Genomic DNA, 6,329 nt, shown 5'->3' on the forward strand with positions numbered 1-6,329 from the left:
ACTGAAGATATGCAAATATTGCTTTCAGTGCTCACTTCTTGTGCAAATATCACAAACTGTGCAAAATATAGCAAGTTGGGCATAATATATATATATATATATATATATATATATATATATATATATATATTCACTGAAAAAACCATAGGTTTTAGGCCTTATATAGTTAGGAATTAACATATAAAAAACATTGAAATTCCTCCTATATAGTTAGCTGGACATTTTATTGATATAAAACCAATGAAATTCCACATATAGTTAGTTGCACTAACTATATATTTCGCACATCCGCAATCCAATGCTGATGATGTCACATATTACATCATTCATGACATGGTCAGTGACATCACTGATGACATCACTGATGACATCATCCAGTGTCTGTGTGTTTTTGTAAAGTTTAAATATGTTTTACATATTGAAGAATGAGAGGATGTATAAGAGTATGGATGAAGGATTTGATTGTATAAGTGAGTAAGTATGTGTTAGTATATCTGTGAAAATGTAAACTGTTCTGTGTTTAACTGTATAGATGAAGAAATCAAAGTGTGATTGATTCTTTACAGGACTGAGTAGGTGTGTGAGTAACTCCATGTATGAGTGGCAGTGTGTGAGTGTCTGCATAGGTGTATGAGTGCATATGATAGTGTTGCAATGATGAGTGACTGTATGTACGAGTGACCTTATGGGTGAATGAATGAATGTGCATGTAGACGTAGGAATCAGTGAGTGGGTATGTAGTAAATGGTATTGGTGTGTCAATAGTTTCAAAAATGATACTCTGTATTTTACACTAGGTGTAACAGAGGTTATATTAGAGTGTAAGGAGGTGCATTGTATTATCACATGAAGTATATCATCAGTGGTGTGATTATTGATGTTAAATGAGCTGTCATCAGTGATGTCATCAGTGATGTCATTGACCATGTCATGAATGATGTAATATGTGACATCATCAGCACTGGATTGCGGATGCACGAAATATATAGTTAGTGCAACTAACTATATGTGGAATTTCATTGGTTTTATATCAATAAAATGTCCAGCTAACTACATAGGAGGAATTTCAATGGTTTTTTATATGTTAATTCCTAACTATATAAGGCCTAAAACCTATGGTTTTTTTAGTGAATTTCCAAGGTTTTTTAAAGGCTAATTCCTAACTATACATAGTCTATAACCTATGGTTTTTTCAGTGAATTTCATTGTTTTTTTAAAAGCTAATATATATATATATATATATATATATATATATATATATATCAAATGACCAATAATTTCTTGTTAACATCGAATTATCAGGTCCGAGGAAATTGAGCCCGAGACCCGCCGAGGCAGGAATTGAACCCTGGTCCCGGCCAGACCACTGCATCAGGATCTGCCGCTCTAACCATTGAGCCACACTTCTCTACAAGGTGTGATACGGCGGCAATGAACTGACAATGTAAAACTACACTAACCCAAAGATCACCAGATCAAGGATAACACCTGAGCCTGAAAGTCCTATGATACGGTCATTGATGCATGAAGCAGCAGGTGCCTCACAAGTGCTCGTTTTGCACAACCGTTGCATAAACATCCTCTCCAACTCACCCAATATAAATATCTCTCAAAGTCCTTAAACACAGACCTCATGCACAAAATGTACAAAAATGAGACGCCCATGCACACACACTCTCCAAATTCCACATCCAATGAAAGTTAAACCTCGCCCACAAACCTTCACACACCATCATAAAGCCCTAACACCCACTTCTCACTTTCTCGAAGTTAAACATCCTGCACAATAGTAGGCCTTCGTCTTACCCAGGCACCCTACACAAACCCAGTAAAGAGTTCTTACGACCACTCTCACCTTGAGCAAAGCACACGCGGATACATCAGATTACTTCAACATGTGCAACCGTTTACAATGAGCCATTCATTGGTATAATGTGAATTCAATATTCATTTTCAAAATAATTAATTTATACAAGTATAAAACTGCCTTATTTTTCATTCTTTGATTTTTTTTAACCCTTAGGCTTAGTTGCACCCAAACAAATCTGGAAAAGAGAAAAGACGAGACAGGAGCGTCTCCGACAGTGGGATGCAACCGAGTGATAGGAAGTGGAACAGTCAACTCATAACGATTTTACAAACGCATTCTGAATATAAAATATCCGCCTGCACTCGGTGTAGCTCTGCGCCTCCCAGTGCAACAAGCCTCTTGTGCACAGTTCTTCAGGCCGATGCATTTTCTGTTTGAGAATAATCAGTCAGCTTTGATACACGGCATGCCCCCCCCCCCCTTCTCATTTGAAATAATCTCGTGAAGGCGGGAACCGAGTCATCCATTCAGCATCATAAAATGTCTGCCTCCCGACACTATGTACTGGAAGCTTATTAAGATTCTCCAGCCGTACTCTTTCCTTGTTCATTAGTTGGCAGAACCAACAGACAGTTACAAAGTGCAAACCTGATACACGTTTGCAAAGCCACAAAGCTGTGATAGCAAATTGCAGCGGGGACATGTCAGCTGGCGCACATGATGTGTTTGCATGGCACTGGTTATTGTTTCCTCACCTGCTGTGTGGCTTTACAATCGTCATGAATCAAATGTCAGCTGTCCGGTTTAATCGCATTTCCTCTCAGTGCGCGGTGAAAGGAGTAACAAGAGACATGGCTACTTCGAATGCAGACTTTTTATTTTCTGTTTGATTACCGATAAAGGAAACGAGCAAAGGTTGCAGGCCAGGGAAATTGCTTTGTGGCGAATAATGGGTGTGAAGAGGGCATTCATATTCCTCTCACCGTGAGTGCTTATGCTTAGTCTAGGTGCAGAATAACGCGATCAGAGCACACACCTGTGCAGGCAGGGCTGCAGGAGGAGCCAATCAGCGCTCACAACGACGTCTCCTCTTTTCCCGGGGCTCCTCAGCACACGGGAGCCCCGCACCAGCCCCGCACCAGCCAGCATCATCATCCGGTCTCCCCGTTGGCACGGGAGACCGGCAGGCACATCAAAGGTTTCCCCCAGGCAGGGGGAAGCGGAAACCACGTCCTCCCGGCCCCGCCCACAACCAGGCGGCGGCGGCCATCTTGAGGCGGCTCGGGCCGCGGCGGTGATCTCGGGAGTAAAACGAGGGGTGGGCACCCTCGAAATTAAAATAAAACCCAATAAAATATAAGACAGAAGCCCCCCAAGCCCCCCCCCCCAAAAAAAATCCGAAAATTCGCGGGGGTGCGCGCACGCGTGCGCGCTTATAGATATATAATTTGTTACTCTTTTACTTTTCTCAGGAACCACTGGAGGGATTTACACTATTTTACCAAAAGCGTGATCTGCGTACCAGACACTACAATTTTGACAAGTTTGGTGTAATTCCCTTCAGCGGTTCAAGCTGTAGCCGAGTCTAAAGGTCCTATGGAAATTAACATGGGGAAAACACGTTTTGGGACCCCCCTTTTTTCTCAGCCCCCACTTGACGAATCCCCCCCAACCTTTCAGGGAAGGAGCGGAGCGGAGCGAGCCATCTTCTTTGAGAAATTTGCGAAGATTCATCAACCAGCGCCAAAGTTATTCCCAATAGAATTTTGGGGATTTCCTATGGAAACTAGGTCCTAACTATATATACCTACTGGCTACCGCCAGTAGGTTTTATATATATATATATATATATATATATATATATGCAGGCTCCAGGATGTGTCCATCAGTCTGGTTTTGCACTCGACCAACAGCAGCAGAGAGTTGGACTCTCTTTAAGGTACAGGCGGTTGCCGCTTGAATCACTCCGTGTAGGTGTGCCTGACGCGTTTCGAAAGCTCCTCAGCTTTCTCTTCAGAGGCTTTCACGGAGATTCGCGCTCCCAATTTCAACAATGCACGCCCTCCAATAGGATGATGCTGTTGGCTGAGCATTGTGGGAGCGGTAGTTCTTATGTATGCGGATGAGGACTCAGGCAGGGGGGTCCGTCTTGAATCCCTGCTGTTACCCCACATGTTCGAAGAGGTGTCTTCTCCTCGAGTGGTCCCCTTCTTTCGGGGAGGTGCAAAACTCCGCGGCAGGACGGCCGCGTTAATATGCAGGCTCCAGGATGTGTCCATCAGTCTGGTTTTGCACTCGACCAACAGCAGCAGAGAGTTGGACTCTCTTTAAGGTACAGGCGGTTGCCGCTTGAATCACTCCGTGTAGGTGTGCCTGACGCGTTTCGAAAGCTCCTCAGCTTTCTCTTCAGAGGCTTTCACGGAGATTCGCGCTCCCAATTTCAACAATGCACGCCCTCCAATAGGATGATGCTGTTGGCTGAGCATTGTGGGAGCGGTAGTTCTTATGTATGCGGATGAGGACTCAGGCAGGGGGGTCCGTCTTGAATCCCTGCTGTTACCCCACATGTTCGAAGAGGTGTCTTCTCCTCGAGTGGTCCCCTTCTTTCGGGGAGGTGCAAAACTCCGCGGCAGGACGGCCGCGTTAATATGCAGGCTCCAGGATGTGTCCATCAGTTTGGTTTTGCACTCGACCAACAGCAGCAGAGATTTGGACTCTCTTTAAGGTACAGGCGGTTGCCGCTTGAATCACTCCGTGTAGGTGTGCCTGACGCGTTTCGAAAGCTCCTCAGCTTTCTCTTCAGAGGCTTTCACGGAGATTCGCGCTCCCAATTTCAACAATGCACGCCCTCCAATAGGATGATGCTGTTGGCTGAGCATTGTGGGAGCGGTAGTTCTTATGTATGCGGATGAGGACTCAGGCAGGGGGGTCCGTCTTGAATCCCTGCTGTTACCCCACATGTTCGAAGAGGTGTCTTCTCCTCGAGTGGTCCCCTTCTTTCGGGGAGGTGCAAAACTCCGCGGCAGGACGGCCGCGTTAATATGCAGGCTCCAGGATGTGTCCATCAGTTTGGTTTTGCACTCGACCAACAGCAGCAGAGAGTTGGACTCTCTTTAAGGTACAGGCGGTTGCCGCTTGAATCACTCCGTGTAGGTGTGCCTGACGCGTTTCGAAAGCTCCTCAGCTTTCTCTTCAGAGGCTTTCACGGAGATTCGCGCTCCCAATTTCAACAATGCACGCCCTCCAATAGGATGATGCTGTTGGCTGAGCATTGTGGGAGCGGTAGTTCTTATGTATGCGGATGAGGACTCAGGCAGGGGGGTCCGTCTTGAATCCCTGCTGTTACCCCACATGTTCGAAGAGGTGTCTTCTCCTCGAGTGGTCCCCTTCTTTCGGGGAGGTGCAAAACTCCGCGGCAGGACGGCCGCGTTAATATGCAGGCTCCAGGATGTGTCCATCAGTTTGGTTTTGCACTCGACCAACAGCAGCAGAGAGTTGGACTCTCTTTAAGGTACAGGCGGTTGCCGCTTGAATCACTCCGTGTAGGTGTGCCTGACGCGTTTTGAAAGCTCCTCAGCTTTCTCTTCAGAGGCTTTCACGGAGATTCGCGCTCCCAATTTCAACAATGCACGCCCTCCAATAGGATGATGCTGTTGGCTGAGCATTGTGGGAGCGGTAGTTCTTATGTATGCGGATGAGGACTCAGGCAGGGGGGTCCGTCTTGAATCCCTGCTGTTACCCCACATGTTCGAAGAGGTGTCTTCTCCTCGAGTGGTCCCCTTCTTTCGGGGAGGTGCAAAACTCCGCGGCAGGACGGCCGCGTTAATATGCAGGCTCCAGGATGTGTCCATCAGTTTGGTTTTGCACTCGACCAACAGCAGCAGAGAGTTGGACTCTCTTTAAGGTACAGGCGGTTGCCGCTTGAATCACTCCGTGTAGGTGTGCCTGACGCGTTTCGAAAGCTCCTCAGCTTTCTCTTCAGAGGCTTTCACGGAGATTCGCGCTCCCAATTTCAACAATGCACGCCCTCCAATAGGATGATGCTGTTGGCTGAGCATTGTGGGAGCGGTAGTTCTTATGTATGCGGATGAGGACTCAGGCAGGGGGGTCCGTCTTGAATCCCTGCTGTTACCCCACATGTTCGAAGAGGTGTCTTCTCCTCGAGTGGTCCCCTTCTTTCGGGGAGGTGCAAAACTCCGCGGCAGGACGGCCGCGTTAATATGCAGACTCCAGGATGTGTCCATCAGTTTGGTTTTGCACTCGACCAACAGCAGCAGAGAGTTGGACTCTCTTTAAGGTACAGGCGGTTGCCGCTTGAATCACTCCGTGTAGGTGTGCCTGACGCGTTTCGAAAGCTCCTCAGCTTTCTCTTCAGAGGCTTTCACGGAGATTCGCGCTCCCAATTTCAACAATGCACGCCCTCCAATAGGATGATGCTGTTGGCTGAGCATTGTGGGAGCGGTAGTTCTTATGTATGCGGATGAGGACTCAGGCAGGGGGGTCCGTCTTGAATCCCTGC

Source organism: Lissotriton vulgaris, chromosome 6 (assembly GCF_964263255.1).
Source record: "Lissotriton vulgaris chromosome 6, aLisVul1.2, whole genome shotgun sequence".
NCBI classification, from domain to species: Eukaryota; Metazoa; Chordata; class Amphibia; order Caudata; family Salamandridae; genus Lissotriton; species Lissotriton vulgaris.